The sequence below is a fragment of the Oreochromis aureus genome, linkage group 12 (assembly GCF_013358895.1).
Source record: "Oreochromis aureus strain Israel breed Guangdong linkage group 12, ZZ_aureus, whole genome shotgun sequence".
Taxonomy (NCBI): Eukaryota; Metazoa; Chordata; class Actinopteri; order Cichliformes; family Cichlidae; genus Oreochromis; species Oreochromis aureus.
Window position 1 is genome coordinate 33,603,370 of NC_052953.1, and position 20,949 is coordinate 33,624,318.

The following is a 20,949-nucleotide window of genomic DNA, read 5'->3' on the forward strand; positions in this document are numbered from 1 at the left end:
CTGTGTGCCCATGTGTAGTGTTGCACATCTTAGATTAGATTCAATTAGAGTTTTGCTACCCTGCATTTGGGACCACTGAAAAACAAGTAAAGTGCTGTGCTAAATCAAGTTAAGTTTAATTATTTTCGAAAATTATTGAGACGTTTCTGACTCTGCCAGTTGTTTGAATCTGTGGCATTTGTTACAAGAAGATTTTCTAAACTGTGAATAGAGGCAGTGCATTGCAATATATTTGTTACTTCTAACATGACATAAATCTAAAACAAAGGAACAGCTCAGGGAGTCACTGTACTATTAATAAGACCATAATGTGAAAAGGTAAAACTGGACTTGATTCTTTTATGCACTGTACAGTTCCAAAGGCAAATACCTTTTGATCTGTACTTCCTTGATCTACAAATTGTTGCAATTTATCTTGCAGGGAACTTGAAAGTGTGAAACAAATTTTTAGTAAGTTTGCTATCAAGCATTCTACACCTTAGGCTTAAACTTGTTGTTAAACATATATAATGCTCTCAAACGGTACACAATGTTACTGAACCTCAAACTGAATTTCTGATAAAGGAAAAATAACATTTATTTTTCTTGTGGAAACATATTTAGCCTGCAGAATGATTGGGCAACTACAACAATTTTCTTAACTCACTTTTAATTCTTAATTTTTAGTGAACCCAGTCAAAATTCAAAATAAATATAAATAATAAATATTCAGTGACCAATAACTGTCCTTTGTTCCCTTCAATAACTGCCACAATCCTTCCATCCATAAGCCTGTTCTTGTTCTTTTTCTGAATTAGCAACCACAGCTTTCCACTCTGTTCAAAGAGCAGTATTCTCTAACTGTTTCTTTTAGATTTGGAAAGGTCCTGGAAGGTGTAGTAAAAAAGAAGCCAGGTCAGTCATCTTTGATGTCCTTTCTGGCTGGCTAAGCATTTTAGTCATTAAATACATGTGCTTAAGTTTAACCTCCAGTTCATGGAATTTTTTAATGCTGAGGACTGGGAATGGGAAATGATAAGAATTTAGGGATTCCGATTGCATTATCTGTATTGCTTATCAATTCGATTAGTTATCAATTCTCATTGGGTTCCCACTGGCGCAACTATGAGAGTCACCACCTTCTCTAAGCAGCATATCAAATACATTACATTCATGCAAATTAATTAGATGCTGTGTGGTCAAATCTCACACACTAACACAAATTCCTAATGAGGACAGACATATGATCTTTCTTTCAGTATTTAGGTATGAACATAAAGCCAACAACACACAGTAAAGACAAAAACCTGCACAAAGAGACTTCAAAGTGATCTCAACAGTCATTCTGTAGAACTGTGAACAGGTAGAAACGGAGGCTGCAGCCTGACTGCTCATCCATTTGTTTCCTGTTGAGCTTCAGGGTCTGGTTGCTGGGGTGGGGTCAGCACTCACTCACTCAGATTTAATGTCACTATGAGGTCTTGGCTAACTTAGCGTTAGCATGCTGTCTGTGCAGGTGCTTTGCAAAGAGTTGTCTTAGCAGTATAATGCAGTTGTTTCTGTCCTGAATGCAGTTTGCAGTTTACCATCGTGCTCTCTTCCTTTTCTGCAATAAAAATAAAACATCCATATCCATGCTGTAGACTGTGCCACTATTTTTCTCCACCAGGATACAAACTGAAATCAGCTGATTGTGTCAGTGCAAGTAAGTGGGATAAGCTGGATCAGGAACAAAGACGACTAACAATTCCACGGAATTAGACTACTGGGAACTGGTTCTCTACAAAAACTGGTTCTTGATTCCCATCACTGCTGAGGACATTTTTCTGTACTACCAGTTATATATGTATATATATATATATAACAACACCCAGCACGCCCCTGCGGGCGGTTTATCCTTCAAGCTCGGGTCCTCTACCAGAGGCCTGGGAGCTTGAGGGTCCTGCGCAGTATCTTAGCTGTTCCCAGGACTGCGCTCTTCTGGACAGAGATCTCCGATGTTGTTCCCGGGATCTGCTGGAGCCACTCGCCTAGCTTGGGAGTCACCGCACCTAGTGCTCCGATTACCACTGGGACCACCGTTACCTTCACCCTCCACATCCTCTCGAGCTCTTCTCTGAGCCCTTGGTATTTCTCCAGCTTCTCGTGTTCCTTCTTCCTGATATTGCTGTCATTCGGAACCGCTACATCGATCACTACGGCCGTCTTCTTCTGTTTGTCTACCACCACTATGTCCGGTTGGTTAGCCACCACCATTTTGTCCGTCTGCATCTGGAAGTCCCACAGGATCTTAGCTCGGTCATTCTCCACCACCCTTGGGGCGTCTCCCATTTTGACCTCGGGACTTCCAGGTTATACTCGGCACAGATGTTCCTGTACACTATGCCGGCCACTTGGTTATGGCGCTCCATGTATGCCTTGCCTGCTAGCATCTTGCACCCTGCTGTTATGTGCTGGATTGTCTCTGGGGCATCTTTACACAGCCTGCACCTGGGGTCTTGCCTGGTGTGACAGACCCCAGCCTCTATGGATCTTGTACTCAGAGCTTGTTCTTGTGCTGCCATGATTAGTGCCTCTGTGCTGTCTTTCAGTCCAGCTTTGTCCAGCCACTGGTAGGATTTCTGGATATCAGCCACCTCCTCTATCTGCCGGTGGTACATACCGTGCAGGGGCCTGTCCTTCCATGATGGTTCCTCGCCTTCCTCCTCTTTCTTGGGTTTCTGCTGCCTGAGGTATTCACTGAGTACGCTGTCAGTTGGGGCCATCTTCGTGATGTATTCGTGGATGTTTCTTGTCTCATCCTGGACTGTGGTGCTGACACTCACCAGTCCCCGGCCCCTTCCTTCCGCTTAGCGTACAGCCTCAGGGTGCTGGACTTGGGGTGAAACCCTCCATGCATGGTAAGGAGCTTTCTTGTCTTTATGTCAGTGGCTTCTATCTCCTCCTTTGGCCAGCCTATTACCCCAGCAGGGTACCTGATCACGGGCAGGGCGTGAGGTGTTGATGGCCCGGATCTTGTTCTTACCGTTCAGCTGACTCCTCAGGACTTGCCTGACCCTCTGCAGGTACTTGGTGGTTGCAGCTTTCCTAGCGCCCTCTTCATGGTTCCCATTTCGCCTGCGGGATCCCCAGGTACTTGTAACTGTCCTCTATGTCTGCAATGTTGCCTTCTGGTAGTTCAATTCCCTCGGTTCTGACTACCTTCCCTCTCTTTGTTACCATCCGACTACACTTCTCCAGTCCGAGCGACATTCCAATGTCATTGCTGTATAGCCTGGTAGTGTGTATCAGTGAATCGATGTCTCGTTCACTCTTGGCATACAACTTGATGTCATCCATGTACAGGAGGTGGCTGACAACCGCTCCGTTTCGTAGTCGGTATCCGTAGCCAGTCTTGTTAATGATCTCACTGAGGGGTTCAGGCCTATGCAGAACAGCAGTGGGGACAGAGCATCTCCTTGGTAGATCCCGCACTTGATGGTGACTTGTGCTATGGGCTTGGAGTTGGCCTCTAGTGTTGTCGCCACATCCCCATTGAGTTCCTGATGAAGGCTCTTAGGGTCCTGTTGATCTTGTACAATTCTAGGCATTCCAGGATCCAGCTGTGGGGCATTGAGTCATAGGCCTTCTTGTAATCAATCCAGGCAGTGCACAGGTTGGTCAGTCTGGTCTTGCAGTCTCGGCTTACTGTTCTGTCTACCAGTAGCTGGTGTTTTGCGCCTCTAGTATTCTTGCCAATCCCTTTCTGTGCCCCGCTCATGTATTGACCCATGTGCCTGTTCATCTTAGCCGATATGATGCCTGACAGGAGCTTCCATGTGGTACTGAGGCAGGTTATTGGTCGGTAGTTGGATGGGACCGGTCCCTTCTTGGGGTCCTTGGGGATCAGGACCGTCCAACCTTCGGTTAGCCATTCCGGGTGTCTCTCGTTAACTAGCAGCTGGTTCATTTGTGCTGCCAGGCGCTCGTGGAGTGCAGTCAGCTTCTTCAGCCAGTAGGCGTGAACCATGTCAGGCCCTGGTGCTGTCCAACTCTTCATACTGGAGACCCTTTCTTGGATGTCTGCCACTGTGATGGTTACTGGACCCTGTTCAGGAGGTCGCTATGGTCTGCCCTCAGATCCACTAGCCACTGAGCATTGCCGTTATGGGTTGCGTCCTTCTCCCATATGCTCTTCCAGTATTGCTCCGTCTCCAGCCTTGGTGGTGCTGTTCTGTTATTGTTCCCTTGCCACTGAGAGTACACCTTTGCTGGCTCTGTGGAGAACAGCTGGTTTATTCTCCTGCCTTCTCTCTCTCTGGTGTACCTCCTCAAGCGGGTGGCCAAGGCTGTGAGTCTTTGCTTGGCAGTTTCCAAGGCCTCAGGTATGGACAGCTTGCTGTATTTCTTATGCACCTTCTTTGTCGCGCCTTTCTGCAACTCTGTTAGTTGGCTAACCTCCTCCGTCCTACTTTGATCTTGCCCTCTAGCCTCCTTCTCCATGGAGGGTACTGCCCCTGTGGCTGTTCAACTTGTAGCCAAGCATCTCACTGATCACTGCTGCCGTAGTGTAGATCAGCTTGTTAGTGTCGGTAATCGTGGTTGTAGGTATCATCCGTAGTGCTGCATTAACATCATCTAGCAGACCTTCTGAGGGTACTTCACGTAATCTTGGTAACCGACTACGGGGATCCAGGTTTCAAGCTTGGCCATGATCCTATCCTTCAGGTCAGTTCCTCTCGCACTCAACGATCCTTCTCCTATCGCACTTGGGGCTATGTACCCAATCTCGGGTGGGGGTGATGATATATATGTATGTATGTATATATGTATGATATATATATATATATATATATATGTGTATATATACATATATATACATATATATACATATATATATATATATATATATGTATATATATATAAGATTATATATATGTGTGTATATATAGATATAGATATAGATATAGATATAATCTGAGTAGCTACACCCCTCAAATCCATACAAGTAATTTCATGAATGTATAATAACAGTGACAATTTAGGATGACATAAATTTGGGTGCAGACCACTCTGAGCCAGTCTGTTAATTTGGCTAGATTATCAGAGCCACACAATTGAAAAGCATAGTATTTATCTACCCAGTGTCCTTTAGCATAAATTTACTATATATCACATAAACTGTAAACGAGACCTTTTGTAAACCATGTGCAGCAACAATCACTTGTAAAAACAAAAAACACAAGTCTTTGTAGTTAATCAAAGGTCAGCATGCTTAATTGTTTTTTTTAAGCACCTGGGCTGGGTTTTGCTTCACCTCACATGTAAAGCACTGCTGCACTTTGATTGTAAGACTGACATTCAACATGTAGTAAATGAAAAGGTAAATTTTTTTTTTCAAATTAAGACAAATATAGATGAAAAAGATGAGCATATGCTTGAATAAATGTAGCTTACTTAAAGCAAGATATATGATGAGAGGAAGAAGCAGAAGAACAGAGACAACTTTTGTGTGTGTATGTCAGAGGAGGGAGTGGGTGAGAGAAGAAGAAATTGATTTTAAAAAAAAAAACTTTATTCAGTCTCACAGATATCGAAAGCCTCCAATGACAAGGACAGTCACTGAGTGCAAATGAAGCTGGTGTGCAATATTTCAACTGTTATTCTAAGTGCTTCAAAGTACAGACGTAGCACTAAAGAACAACAGACTAAGGAGCTAGACATAGCAAAATGGATCGCACAGGATTACCTCTTCGAACGATTTAAGATGAAGACTTTGTTCTAATGATGGAGAAAGTACATAGGAGACTGACTGTTCCAAGGCAAAAAAATTGACAGGCAAACATCATGAAGATAAAAGACAAATGTTTAAAAGACTGCAACTGGAGAGCCCTATTGGTATTGACTTCTGGAAATAAAATAAAACACTGACAGCTTCACTTATTACTCTAAGTGCAGGCTACTTTTTATAAACCCAAACACACACTTGAATAAGTAGCCTATAGACAGTTGGCAAAAATGGCTGTTCATAAACATCAAGAGATGAATAATAAATGAATAATAAATACATATATGTATTGTTCTTCCTTGTAAGCTACATATTTTATGTTTAAAACCAAGTAATCAGTTTTTAGCTGTCTTAGGGGATCTCTCTTGAGGACAGCTTAATAAAGAAACTGTGACTGGTCCACAGTGTTATTGTTTTCTTTTGTCACTCTTGGGGGAGAGCTAATTTTTAATTCCACTCTCGAATTACACTGTAGACAAGCAAATAGTATTTTTATTGTATTTTTGTATTAAAGAATTAGAAAATTTTAACTAATCAGCATTGAACAGTGAGTTATTTAGAATTACTGCTGCTGCATCAATTATTTAAATACTTATTTCATAAATACAGGTATGTGGTGACCATGTAATTTTTCTTTTCATGCAGTAATGACATTGATACCTTTGCAGTATGTTTAATTCACTAATACCAGAATCAGAATGTCTATACTGCCAATTAGAGCTTTAGAAAAAAAAAAAAAAAAGCATAATCCAAATCAGTTTTCTGCTTCAATTACTTGACACTTTAAAAAAATTATTAACACAAGTGTTTAACTTTCTGTATTCAGCATAAAAGTGTTGTGTTAGAGTTCCAGTTCTGCTGGAATGAATGCAGAATATGTGAGCTTCAATAAACAAGGCTCATCTAATTGTTAGTCTTCTTTTAAAAATGTAGTGCAATATTCTTACTTCTTTATATTATATTTTACATTTCATATTTATACTACATTTCATTTTAAGATAAATATAGTGGGATCTGTGTCTACACTACTGGTTGAAACTTCAATACAACATAATTGGTATGTCCTCACTCAGAAAACAGCATGATGGAAGATGTTATTGTGATTTATAGTTAAGTTTTAAAGTTAAGGAACCTCTGACATGCAAACACATGTAAAATGTCAGTCCTCTGGAATCTTAGAGAAATGAACTTTTCTTAAATCGAATCAATTATAAGTGAGAATAATTGCAAAAGCAGAGATAAAGTAAAATTTAAAACTGGTCCCACTAAAAGGGAAACTCTTGGTCCCTTTTTAGGTGGACTTGCACCATTCATAATACCAGGTTAATTTACTCCAGGAGTACATAATGTATTTGGAGATTATAGAGACATGCATACATAATGCATCAGACTTCACCTAAACACTTTAGATTTTAATCCAATGAATCGCAAATGAAAGATGGGCTGCAAAGTGACCCACAGATGTGCAGCAATTGTGGGCGGGCCAACACAAGGTTAAATAGTGTCCCCTGTGTGGCTTCATAGAAATGTATCAGCTGAACTATCAGCTGATGTGGGCTGGCACTGAGATCAGTTGATCTGCTGGGATTGAAGCAGAACTTGACTTTGGGGCCTGTCTGAACTTGTGGATCAACTGGCATTGCCTTTCCTACATCCATTCTGATTCCCAAAAATGAACCTTCAGAGCTTGGGTTTTGATATGATTTCATGAGAGTACCAGTATTAGCAGTGTTCATGTGGGTCAGGTCTTAATGAAGCATTTATAGGCTGGAAACAGGCCTCTGTTTAGGTCATGTGTTAAGCTGCAGTTAAAAGGGAAAGCCCTGTATGCTAAATAAGCGTCTTTAAAGAATCCGTAATCGATATCTCGATATGTCTAAAGGCTTGCGTCAGTGATCAATGGGTTTTACGGGATTAGTTATGCACAAGTTCTTAGGAAGGACTGACACACTTCCTAAATCAGTGCTTTCTGCTTCTCTATGCTGAGCTCAGATAGCATCACTAAGAAAATTGGCAGAAACACAGAGCCCCAGGCAACCATGCTGTATGTTTCTAGTTCTAAATGGAAAGCTAAATCATCTATAGAAGAATTAGCATTAATAATCTGAACTACACGTAACGATGTATAGAGGCTTCCTGTGCAAGTGACACCACGGTAATATACTACATTATATAACAAAAAAAAACGATGTGACCACAGGAAACTGCACAATGCTCTTATTATATTGAATGCATAAAAGAAGGCGAGGAAAAAAGAATCCAGTCTATTTGAAAATCCTCTTAGGCAACAAACTGCAAGCCCCCAGTTGTTCGCCATCCTGTCATATGGCTTCAAATGGGTATACAGCACCCATATTTAATGTGAGTCATTGGCTTAGGGCCTGTCACATGTGTTTTCTCAGAGTCTTTTGGAGCCTCCGGGCCTTATACCCACCACTGGATTAAAGAGCGAAATATGCAATGTGCTGGGAACTGCAAGAGACCAAAAGCCTGCCCTGACTCTTATACCTCCAATCTCTCTGATGAATTACATTTTAATCTGACATGCTCTTACTAAAGTCAAACAGCCTCATACTGAGGCTGCACAGCTTGCGACGCACTGAGCAGACTTCTGAATGAATACCAATTAAACCCGAGTGAATGGCATTGGGGCAACGACGATGACTCCATGCTGCTGTTTGAGGTAAAATTAAGAAATGGAGAACATTTCGTGGCGGGTGGTCTCCACTTTGCTGGATATAAATGACAACAACAACAAAAAAAGTGAGCTTCTTTCTCTTTGTGAAACTCACAAGTCTTGAAATGCTGATACAAATTAGGCAGTTTGTCACAATACGGTGCAATCGGTGCTTTTGGTAACTCTGGTAGTTAAGATTGACAGGCCGTGGTTTTTTTTGTTTTGGGGGGGGGGGGTTGAGAACGCAATAAACAAAGAAGAAACTCTATGGTTGGTGCTTCCCATGTGCCGTCCCTGTACAGAGTGAGACACAAGCATAATTCATAATTTCTTGAGCACAGGCAGAGAGCTGTCAAGTGACAGCATCTGTGTGGGAAGAGAGACAGCAAAGCAAATAATAACTAATGACTTTCTGCGATGCCCTAAAAAATTTGAGGCTGAGTTTAACAGAAGCGGAAGAGCGAGCAAGACTGATTGTGTGAGAGAGAGCGAGAGAGAGAGAGAAGGTGGCCGTAAGTTTTTTCGACAAAGCAACACATTTCCTGGAGTCCAAAGCGACATCGACAGGTGGTTTACCGGAGAGAAGGGAACGACTGCCGCCATTGTGTCATCTGTCAACCCTATTTGTTTATAGGCAGAACGCTGTTGACAGGCCTCATTAGAGTAAACCACTTGATCAGCTCTCCTCCCCAATCCTCTTCTCACTCTTTTGCAGTTTTCCGAGGCACTTGATAAATCCATCCAAAACAGCTGAATCACTCAGAGAAAGATGGGCAAATCAGTTAGAATGAGAGCAATATTTTCCCTGTTCTGAGGTCCAGTGAAAGTGAGATTGTCGCTGTGGTAGCTCTGCCTCAGTCTAGCTTAATAAAATGGATTTAAATGACAAGAACTTCATTAAAATGGTGCATTGCGATCATTTTATTAAAAAAAAAAATCAGCTTTAAAAAGGTTCAGCAAAAAACCTTTTTCATCTTTTACTCCATCCACACACTGCCTCTGGTCCTTTTCTGTTAACCATACAGTAAAGGCAAAATAGGAATGGGCTGCTGTCCCATAGATCAATATTAGACTTCTGTGAAAATGGCCATATCTGCTCAATGTAGTGGCAAAGCCAAAACACTGGTCCACTGCTCTGAGGCAGAGGGAAAAGTCAGCTCAGGATTAGACTTTAGTAGCCTCACTTAAAAAAAGACCGGCCTCATTTTAAAACCCAGTATACATCTAAATATATGTGTGGACATCAATACGCAATTCAAACACAATGTTATTATACATGTGTACGACTCTGGATACTGTAGCTCCTGTGAAAACTAAGGCCTCAAATCCAAAGTCCCTGACTCCGTGGTATAATTCTCAAACACGTAGCCTAAAGCAGATAACCCGTAAGCTGGAGAGGAAATGGCGTGTCACAAATTTAGAGGATCATCATTTAGCCTGGAGAAATAGTTTGCTGCTTTATAAGAAAGCCCTCCATAAAAGCCAGAACATCTTACTATTCGTCACTGATTGAAGAAAATAAGAACAACCCCAGGTTTCTCTTCAGCACTGTAGCCAGGCTGACAAAAGTCAGAGCTCTACTGAGCCAACCATCCCTTTAACGTTAACTAGTAATGACTTCAGAACTTCTTCACAAATAAAATTTTTATCATTAGAGAAAAAATTACCAATAATCATCCCACAGATGTAATATTATCTACAGCTACTTTTAGTACCATCAATGTTAAGTTAGACTCTTTTTCTCCAATTGATCTTTCTGAGTTAACTTCAATAATTAATTCCTCCAAACCATCAACGTGTCTTTTAGACCCCATTCCTACAAAACTGCTCAAAGAAGTCCTGCCATTAATTAATGCTTCAATCTTAAATATGATCAACCTATCTCTAATAATCGGCTATGTACCACAGGCCTTCAAGCTGGCTGTAGTTAAACCTTTACTTAAAAAGCCATCTCTAGACCCAGCTGTCTTAGCTAATTATAGGCCAATCTCCAACCTTCCTTTCATATCAAAAATCCTTGAAAGAGTAGTTGTCAAACAGCTAACAGATCATCTGCAGAGGAATGGCTTATTTGAAGCGTTTCAGTCAGGTTTCAGAGCTCAGCACAGCACAGAAACAGCTTTAGTGAAGGTTACAAATGATCTTCTTATGGCCTCTGACAGTGGACTCATCTCTGTGCTTGTCCTGCTAGACCTCAGTGCTGCATTCGATACTGTTGACCATAATATCCTATTAGAGCGATTAGAACATGCTGTAGGTATTACAGGTACTGCACTGCAGTGGTTTGTATCATATCTATCTAATAGACTCCAATTTGTACATGTAAATGGAGAGTCCTCTTCAGACACTAAGGTCAATTATGGTGTTCCACAGGGTTCAGTGCTAGGACCAATTCTATTTACATTAGACATGCTTCCCTTAGGCAGCATCATTAGAAGACATAGCATAAATTTTCACTGCTATGCATGATGACACGCAGCTCTATCTATCCATGAAGCCAGGTAACACACACCAATTAGTTAAACTGCAGGAATGTCTTAAAGACATAAAGACCTGGATGGCCGCTAACTTTCTGCTTCTTAATTCAGATAAAACTGAGGTTATTGTACTCGGCCCTGAAAATCTTAGAAATATGGTATCTAAGCAGATTCTTACTCTGGATGGCATTACCTTGGCCTCCAGTAACACTGTGAGGAACCTTGGAGTCATTTTTGACCAGGACATGTCCTTCAACGCACATATTAAACAAATATGTAAGACTGCTTTCTTCCATTTGCATAACATCTCTAAAATTAGAAATATCCTGTCTCAGAGTGATGCTGAAAAACTAGTTCATGCATTTATTACTTCCAGGCTGGACTACTGTAATTCTTTATTATCAGGATGTCCTAAAAACTCGCTGAAAAGCCTTCAGCTAATCCAAAATGCTGCAGCAAGAGTACTGACAGGGACTAGAAAGAGAGAGCATATTTCTCCTGTTTTGGCTTCCTTCATTGGCTTCCTGTTAAATCCAGAATTGAATTCAAAATCCTGCTCCTCACATACAAGGTCTTAAATAATCAGGCCCCATCTTATCTTAATGACCTTGTAGTACCATATCACCCTATTAGAGCACTTCGCTCTTGCACTGCAGGCCTACTTGTTGTTCCTAGAGTATTTAAAAGTAGAATGGGAGGCAGAGCCTTCAGTTTTCAGCCCCTCTTCTGTGGAACCAACTTCCAGTTTGGATTCGGGAGACAGACACTATCTCTACTTTCAAGATTAGGCTTAAAACTTTCCTTTTGCTAAAGCATATAGTTAGGGCTGGACCAGGTGACCCTGAATCCTCCCTTAGTTATGCTGCAATAGACGTGAGGCTGCCGGGGATTCCCATGATGCATTGAGTTTTTCCTTCCAGTCACCTTTCTCACTCACTATGTGCTAACAGACCTCTCTGCATCGAATCATATCTGTTATTAATCTCTGTCTCTCTTCCACAGCATGTCTTTCATCCTGTTTTCCTTCTTTCACCCCAACCGGTCGCAGCAGATGGCCGCCCCTCCCTGAGCCTGGTTCTGCGGAGGTTTCTTCCTGTTAAAGGGAGTTTTTCCTTCCCACTGTCGCCAAAGTGCTTGCTCATAGGGGGTCATATGATTGTTGGGTTTTTCTCTGTATTTATTATTGTGCTATCTACTGTACAATATAAAGCGCCTTGAGGCGACTTTTGTTGTGATTTGGCGCTATATAAATAAAATTGAATTGAATTGAATTGAATTGAATTGAAAGTGCTGTTAAAGTATGTACTACATAGACTGAATATTTTTAGCAGCGCATTCTCACCCTCTCTAGCCCCTTGCTCTCTCGCCTTGGGATTCGTCAGTCTGTGTCTCAGTGTGTTTTCCCCATACTTCCTGTTTTACTTTGATAGTCTGGTGTACGTTGTGTTAGGTTTTGCTTCCCACCGTCTCGACTGTTGGATTGTTGCCAGCTATGTTTCCCAGGTGTTTCCACTTTGCTCTGATTCACTCCTGTATTTAGTTTCTGCATCTCTGTCAGTCTGGTGTTGCGATCTCCATCATTTGCCAGCTGTGTTTTCTGCTTGTTAGTTCAGTTTCTAGTCTCTCCCAGTTTGGTTTCTGCAACTATACTTCCAGCAATAAAGCTATGTTTTTGAGTTAAGTCCTGCCTATGAGTCAGCATTTTGGGTACGCAACCCTGCCTGCTTCACACCACCATAGGACAGATTTGACTGTATTCGGGCATGTAAACCTCTTGGTTAGTTTCAGGAAAAGGACGTTAATTTAATTTGTCTGAAACCAGTTGTTTACTGCTGGGCCAAATGTGACACTGAAGCAGACTGGTGGTGTGTTCAACATGGTTCATGATATATTTATGAATTTTAAGTTACTGTTTTGTGCTAATGGACGTGGAATTTCCACTTTGGTTTAGATACAGAATGGCTTGCATTACAGCGTAAAGGTAGTTTTTGAAGCAATAACAAAGTTATTCACTTGTTCATGGACATGAATGACAGTGCTGGTAAGTAGAAAAAAACCACAAAGCTAAGACATTAGATATTTACATTTACACTTTGATTGTGATTTTATTTGCTATTTGCTTTTTCTTTTTTAGGTTATTGTTACAAAGAAGATCTCTCATTGTATCAGGTATCCACCCAAGACACTCTACTCTGAAACCACCTGATCATCAAATTGTTCATGACTAAGCAAGTCTCCTTTAAAACTCTCATTTTGCTCTGTGATATACAATGCTCCTCTATCACACTTAGATAACATGTTCTGTGACAACACCCTTTTTAAACTAAAGGCTGTTATACACTGATGCGAATAAATGACACAAAAAATCCAGATCCGTACTTGCTATGTAACTTACATACACACCAATTTTTGTTTTCGCTGCCTCAAAAACAAAATTAAAAACAAAAATAAAGCCGACACCAAGCCATGATCAGCTCGTCCTGATGTTTCTGAGATTTTGTGTCCGAGATAAAGATATATCACAAACGTTTCATCCATATTTCATTGGGCAGTTTAAAAAAAGTTGAAAATTTGGAGATTATAGTTGTTGTTTCAAGCCAAACAACTGCCATGGCATCTTTGCAAACGTCCATTGCCAGCCCCTTTATTTTGTACAAAGTTTGTGTGGTTTTTCCTTCTGACCAGATGCAGCTTTCTGCTGCATTTAACCAGTGTGGGCATCAGTGAGCATCATTAGTTATTGCTGGTATTTCCTGATTACACTTTGTCATGTATTAAAAAGTCTTGCTCCATAGCAGTTCCAGTTAGCAGTCGAGCAATGGCTGGGAAGTAGACAAACACTGAATTGGTTCTGATACTGAAGAAAAATTATTTTGAGTCATGATTAGGAGGACTGTCATTTTTGATAGATTTGTTATAAAGATTTATGGACAACTACCGAGGGAACCGAGTTGCAGGAGTTTCATTTATTTCACAATGGGATGCAAACTGTTGCAGTGATTTTGAGAAATGAGGTTCCCCCGATAATACATCTGTGTTTACTCAAAAGAAGCCATTATCAGGGCACCTGTTTGTGCCAGGGGCGACTGTCATAGCACATGTACTGCAAGGAGTGTTTTCACCGCATGTGATGCCAACCAATAACTAGCACAAAAGGAGAGATGTGAAATAATTTCTTTCAAATGTTCACTTGATTGCCAGTGTCAGTGAGGTACGTGCCACTATAAATTTAAAGAAACCTTTTCTTCACATGTACCTGCCTTTAGTGTGGCATTGATTAGAATTTATTTGAGCACATAATAGGTTACTTAGTACTGCAAAGGAATTCTGAAGCAGTTGATAGCTCGACAGCTTGATGATAAGCTCCATATACATTCAATGTTTAGTGTTTGTTTGTGCTCACAGACCCCCATCCCACCCCACCCCACCCCCATACTCAGTGTGGTTAAGTCAGAGACTTGATCCTTTTAAAAGGATTCCACCAACTGCATGCTCATGAGGGAGATGTAAATATAAAAAAATGAACTGGTATTTAATTGTAATGCATGTGGATGTTCACAGCAAAACCTCTAAATCAATAAAGGACACTGTCACCACTAGAAGAATTATACCATTAGCTGTTTGGTCAAACATTAAATTCTATGTCAATCACACTGACTCTAAGCAAAATAAGCAGCATACAAATATACCCAGTGAGGCAAAGTGTTGGTGCATTTGGCTGTTTATGTCAGCAGCTAATTTTTGGTGAGTCTCCGAGAGAACACAGGGTTTTGGCTCTGGCCCAGTGTTCCCGTCTCCGGTGCTCTGGCACAGTAATGACAGCCAGATCTATCTGTGTTTGGGTGTGCAGCTTTGGGCTACTTTGGGCTCAGAAATGAAAAATGTAAAAGGTGTAGCTTCAACACCTGGACTTGAGCCAGTGTACTTTGGCCAGTTTCAGAGAGTGTTAGACACCAGAGAGTTATTTCATCTACGTTTTTCCTAATTATACTGTATCACTGCTGTTGGAGTCATGCATGTCAGTGCAGTGTTTAGCCTTCTTGCTTCACAGCAAGAACATCCTGGGTTCAAATCCACCTTCCTGTCTGCATGTGCATGTTCTCCCTATGTCTTTGTGAGTTTTTTTTTTCCTGGATAGCTTCCTAAAAACTTATGACCCACCCCCCTGAATTGAATAAGTGGAAGAAATTTGATGGATGGGAATCATTTGGACATTGTTTTTAGTTATAGCGGACTTTTTGCAAGATGTGATCACAAAGTCCTACAATTTCAAGAATAACAATAATAAACCATACCAGGAATGAGATTGGCTGCTCTCTCCTTCAGGGTAATCTGTATTGTGTACCTTTTTACCTTTTCTAATGCAAGATGCTGTTTTTAAATCCCTCCATAAAAACTGTGTTCTAACCACCTGCATTTGTGCTGGATCTCCTCTGGTGGTTAGTGACGCTTACATCCCATTTCTTGCTTTGTGTTAGCATACAAATGCTTGTATAGAGCTGAAGTTGTGTTAGCAGTATAATGCAGCTGTTTCTGTCCTGGATGCAGTTTGCACTTTACTGTTGCGCTCTTGTCCTTTTGAGCGAAAAAAATAAAAATGTTCACATATTCACTATAGGCTATTCCACCGTTTTCCTTCTTCCCAACACAAACTGAAATCAGCTGAGTGTTATAGTTATAGTTGTAGCTGTAATGTAATGACCGAATTTAGTACTTTAGATTTGTCAGTAACACAATAATGTGAATACTGTAACATGTTATTTTTTTTAACATGTTACACAAACACTGGTTATGAGTAGGATATGTGGTGAGTAAAGACTGTTCATTTAACAGGTCACTTTGAGTACACGCATCTCAGCCGCATTTGTTTGTCACATATCTGAAAACAACAGAGTAGAACTCCATGGTGAAAGTCTGACCTTAAGTAATGATTTTAAAATGCACAACTCTACAAAGTTATAGAAAATAAATGTAAAAATTCCCAATCAAACAAACAAACAAACCCCAAAACCATCTGGTCTGATGCACTGGCTTTAGGCTTAGACACTGAAGATTTTTCACATGACAATTGCCATTTGTTTTTTGGTTATAATTGGAGATTGCAGCTCTTACCAGCAGTAACAGTCAACGTCCATCATGAAGAGCACAAGCACAACTGGTCACAACACAGAGCATTACAAAGGTTTTGGTTGTGCTCAAAATAGTCCACAGGTGTACAGCACTAGCACAATGTATGTAGGTTTAGCCAAACTCCAATGATAACTAATCATTCTGTCAGGGCTTATGAATGTAAATAAGCACAGTGATTGAGGAACTGACAGCTTATCATAGCGCTCTGTTAAAATGCATATGTTGGAAATAATCTGTGAATTTATACCTAATCTTATCAAACTGCAAGTAAATTATGACGATGGCAAGTTGACAGGTTTGACAAACTGTGTACCAGACTCTCTTTTTACTCATTAAATATCTCTCTATGGTGCAAAAAATACAGTAAAGAACAGATAATAAAATATGTGTCATCAAATTGATTATCTTGTCAATCCAGAAAGAGAAACCACCCACTCCATTCAGTCACTCCTTCACTTTGCCCACTAATGAATATTCTGGGCTCCATGCCGTCAAGCTCTGGGTGCTGAAAACACCTGTATTCAAAGATTAAGAGGTGTGGCCCAATGCTTGTGTCCACATAGTGTAGGTTGATGGGTTCTTATCTGGATATTTCTTAGCTAAACCACTTTTTGTTATCTCGTTTTTTTAACACTTTTCAGAAGTGGTACTGATCCTCTTTATGCACGCATACAACACTTGGTGGACAGGTGGCTCTTAGCTACACCGCTTGTCGTGGTCTGCTGTCGTGTGCCTGCATATGAATAAAACTAATCAAACTGAAGACACAACAGCTTTATTTATTAAGACCTTAACATGTTGTGGTAGGTTACAGTATGTGCTCCAACACTCATTTCTCACTAATGAATGACAGTACATCCTGTATGCAGATCAGCATATGTGCTCTTTATCAGCAACACTCCAACTGCACTCATTCATTACGTTATCTATAATTAATACAAAAAAACAGCTTTTGTCAAATGTTTTAGTCATATTTTGTCCAGCCATTTATTTAATAATCAGTTTACCATGCATCCATGTAGAAAAAAATGGTGTTTTTTGAAAGCAGGCATAGCTGTAATTTGCAACTTGACTACAGATTGAAAGTAGTCACGCAGCTAATTGTAATGTTTGCAACATAAGTGTGTCAAGTGGTGGCAGCAGCACAGCTAATTACAACACTAGCTTTCGCTGTCAAGAGAGGTTAACAACCTTAACCCCTTTCTCCAGCTGCTGTTTTGGACCGCGTTCCCTGATTTAACATTCCTCTATTTAAAGCTTAATAACTTCTCATGTAAACATTACAGAACCATGGGTAATGTCTTTTACTGAAGACTCATGTGCAATTAGGTTTCTGGCATTTATTGTGGGAAAAAACAAACAAAAAAACAGTTCTTTCTTTTTTTTCTATGAATACTACTTCCTGCCTCAAGTCTACAGGCCCCTGTCAAGCACATGAGGCGAACCTTGGATACAAAAATAATCACTTAATCTTTTTACCTTGTTGAATCTCACAAATTATATAAAATCGCGTGTATAACTGGCATATGAATTCTTGCATTATTGCAAGAGACATGAATAGACAGATTGATGGATGGTCATCCCCAACAGGTTAATGTCTAAAGGATTCAGTTTGGAAGGCAGAAATACAATAAATGTTCTAAAAATTACTTCTTTTCCACAAGATACCTGTCTGCTACAGAAAAACATAGCACCTGACACAAGAGTCTTGAGGGGATCTTTACTAAAATTGTAGGTCAAACTGAAGACCAGATTCTGTCACAACAAAAGATTCCAGCCTTTGCCAGGAAGTAAACATCTGAAGTATTGCAACAAGATGCAATTTTTTTCTCCTTGGGTTGAGTAGAGCAATTTTGTATTAAAAAATGTCATGAATTACAAGATGAGTAGCACTTACACACACTAAACTGCCTGCTGCACAGCTCACATTAAACATAGGGTAAAAAAGTTTCTGGTCATTGGAAGTATTTTGCCAAAAGTAAGCCGGGACCACCAGAGCAATGGCTGTATGCAACCCTGAAAATCCAAAGTGGAACAGGCCAACACCCATCAATCATGATGAACAAATCAGATTATTAATATTCTAGTTAGAATATTCAACTTTGATGGTTATATCCACATTCATCCTATTCAAGATTCCTTGTTCCACTCCAGTTTACAGTAAACAAAATTCCTGACCAGTAAAATAGAGGGATTACCTATCTAGACTGCTTTGAGATGCTGCAGCATTGTCATGGCTACCACAGATGAAATGCTGACAGGGGTGGGAAACTGCAGTCACCTCATTTAAGCATTTTTTCTGTCCATTATATCACTTCAGAAAAACCAGAGTGACTCCAAAGTGAAATCTAAAAATATTATAGTCTCCCTCTAGAATTCAAATATACATTTCCACACCAAAACACAAATATGACATAGATGATGTCTTTTTTTTTTTAATGCTCTTAATGATTCTCTTATTGGTAAAAAAAATGTTGTATTTAAGAGGGCTGCAATTGGAGCTTTCTCACTTTATTTTAGATGCTTCTCTCACCACCCAAAAAGGTCCATTTGTTGGATTTGTTAATCCCTTAAATCCTAGGCTATTTTTTTCTTCCGCTCTCAGTAACAGTTCTAAAACTATCAGAAGCCAGCACAAACAGTTCTTGGCTCCATTGATAACGAGTGCTTAGAAGATTTATGAAACACAGTCAGCCTCCTTGTTCCATTCATCAGTACAATTTTACTTCTGTCTCATCACAACCCTAAATAACAGTCTTCTAGTCCTGATAGCACTGATGTCATTAGTTTCTGAACAGAAAATGAAGGACAATACTTCACACATTTAAGACAGTGGAGTACTTGGCAGCCTCTTTCATGAATCCCCCCCCAAAAAATCTAAATTAAATATTAGAATAAATAAAATGGCACCAGTTGCATTGTCATGACAGAACCACTTGCCAGAGGTTAAATAATGATTTCAATTTCTTATTTTTGTACCTGTGGCCATCACTGGAACATCTTACTCAACAAAGCAATTGCTTAGATCAAGACACATAATGACATGCTCAACTAGAGGAGAACGAATGAGCAATCGCACAATTTTTCTTACATTCAGCTCATCACATACTGACAATTGATCAGAAACCCTCTTACTTCATTAAAGACTTTCCCCTTAGCGACATTTCTGATGCACTGATGCATGAAGTGTCCATTTTCTATGTCATGAAAACCAAAAACCAAATAGAACTTTGAGCTTAGACACCGACAAAGATACTTTTTAATGACCAGTCATACAGTGGGTATCAGTATATGGTATATTGGGAGTGAGACATATTTGCAAACTCACATGGAAAACAAGCCAACAATTTTATCAAAAAACAGTTTATCAAAAACTACTTACTGCAGAGGTAAATCTGAAAGTGAATCAGACCATGAGAAACATGTTGTTATAAAAGCTAATGGCTAGACGTAAGAGCATTATTATAAATAGTATAATAATACAAAAAAAAAGTACTTCAGTGTCAGTACTTCCAGTGTAAGTACCTGGCTGTTTTACCTTTTTTAAAGTCAGCTACGCTAACATTAATACTACGATTCAGGTTAAATTATGGCAGATAATAAAGTTTAAAGAAAAAAAGGCGGTTATTAATGCCAAAATCTTCTAAATCAAATTACAACCCCCAGTTGGTGGGGACAAACTTTTATTACTTTACATTTGAAGAAAACATCAAGTTTAAAATGGAACCATCGATATTCTTGTCAAACTGAAAAACAGGGGACTTGCTTGTTGCCGTTTTAATTTGGAGAATAAAGTTAAAGTGTCAAAAACAAACTCCAAACCTTTCAAAATAAAGTCAGAACTTTTAAATGCATCCTTGAAATTTCAACTTTATTTTCAAATTTTCGAAATAATCAAGTTTAAATGTGGAAATGACTGGTGATTTTTCACTGCCTCACTCCCAGTGACAGCTAGGATAGGCTTCCCTGTGGCCCTGAGCCAGAAGGGTGATTAAGAAAATGGATGGGTGATGTAAAAATGCTGAGAAATAAGTTGAAATGTTGAGAATAAAGCTAGAAAGTTTAAAAAAAATGGAAATCTTAGCATTGGATATTTCACCTTTATTTATACAGGCAACCTTCTGCCTCAAATTTTATTTTTTTAAATTTGCACTTTACTTTCAACTTTATCATAAGCATTTTAGCATGTTTACAAAATACAGTATATATATTCATTACCCATCACTTTATCCTTACATGAATGTTTTTTTTTTTTTTTTACATGTGCACTGCCAATCTTACCCCTCTATTCTCCTACACTAAAAGCCAACAACCAACATTTTTGGATTTTGCTTGTGAACCCAGGTTTCTGGGTAAAACATCGTCATTCATGCAGCATCTCTATTTTTACCTGTCATGCTTTATCAGTAGAAAATATCTTAATAGTGAAATCTGAGAAAGGCTAATAATAGCAAATGATCACTCTGTTTTATCTTGCTCATGCTTATCTGCACAAGCATGCTTTAAGAGCCACGGGAAAATCTTTCAAGTAAAACCGAGGACACTACACTTCAGATCTCAGAACAGCATTAGAACATTAGCGTCATTCTCTATTAGGCTCTCATTATGTACACTCCAACACATCAACTACAGGGCTTGTTTCTACACCAGGACTTAAGTTGCCAGAAGAATCCTGCAGGTGCTGTTCTGTTCCTCTCTCTCTCTCTCTCTCTTCCCCTGCTGTTCAGTAACTGGAGCACTTAAAGTACTGACACTTTGTTTGAAACGAATTCCCAAACTAGCCACTGTTTCAGTCTGCCCACATTTTATTGCATGTGAGCAACACTGACTCGCACACAAAAGCCCCAGCGTACAGTGAGACATCTTATACATGTATGTGCATGTCAAAAAAGCCATTAGAGTCTTTTTCCATCTATTAC

The 20,949-nt window shown here is 39.8% G+C and overlaps 1 protein-coding gene across 1 annotated transcript in view; it reads right to left on the reverse strand.

Moving 5' to 3' along the window:
* Positions 1-20,949, reverse strand: part of unc5db (unc-5 netrin receptor Db) — a 274,738-nt gene that overhangs the window by 124,379 nt on the left and 129,410 nt on the right. The gene's annotated exons all lie outside the window — the stretch shown is intronic.